Raw genomic sequence first — 358 nt, 5'->3', positions numbered from 1 at the left:
GCGGTTATGGCTTTTGGAGGAAAACTGAACAGGTTTGATAGAAACGGCAGACACAGAGAATATATGAACAGGTGCATGCTTGTTAAAATGGGTTCAAGAGAATATAAATGTAAATCATGTAATCAAAAATATGTACAAATATATTACTTCTGCCTTACAAATTTGATTTGCTGTTGGAGCTGTGTTGTAGCAAAGACTCAAGACACAAGAGCAACGGTGCTCATGCGGGTGATGCAGGTTTCAAGTCCACAGCCTGCAACAGGTCCACATCACATCCTTTACATCTCCCTGAGGAAATCGGTTTACTATGATATAATATAATGATAGCAGTTTTTCAATTTAAAAAAAATTGTTATAT

The sequence above is a fragment of the Sinocyclocheilus grahami genome, unplaced genomic scaffold, assembly GCF_001515645.1.
Source record: "Sinocyclocheilus grahami isolate Dianchi unplaced genomic scaffold, SAMN03320097.WGS_v1.1 scaffold461.1, whole genome shotgun sequence".
NCBI lineage: Eukaryota > Metazoa > Chordata > Actinopteri > Cypriniformes > Cyprinidae > Sinocyclocheilus > Sinocyclocheilus grahami.
The sequence above is the reverse complement of the archived record's forward strand: the minus strand, read 5'-3'. Positions refer to the sequence as shown.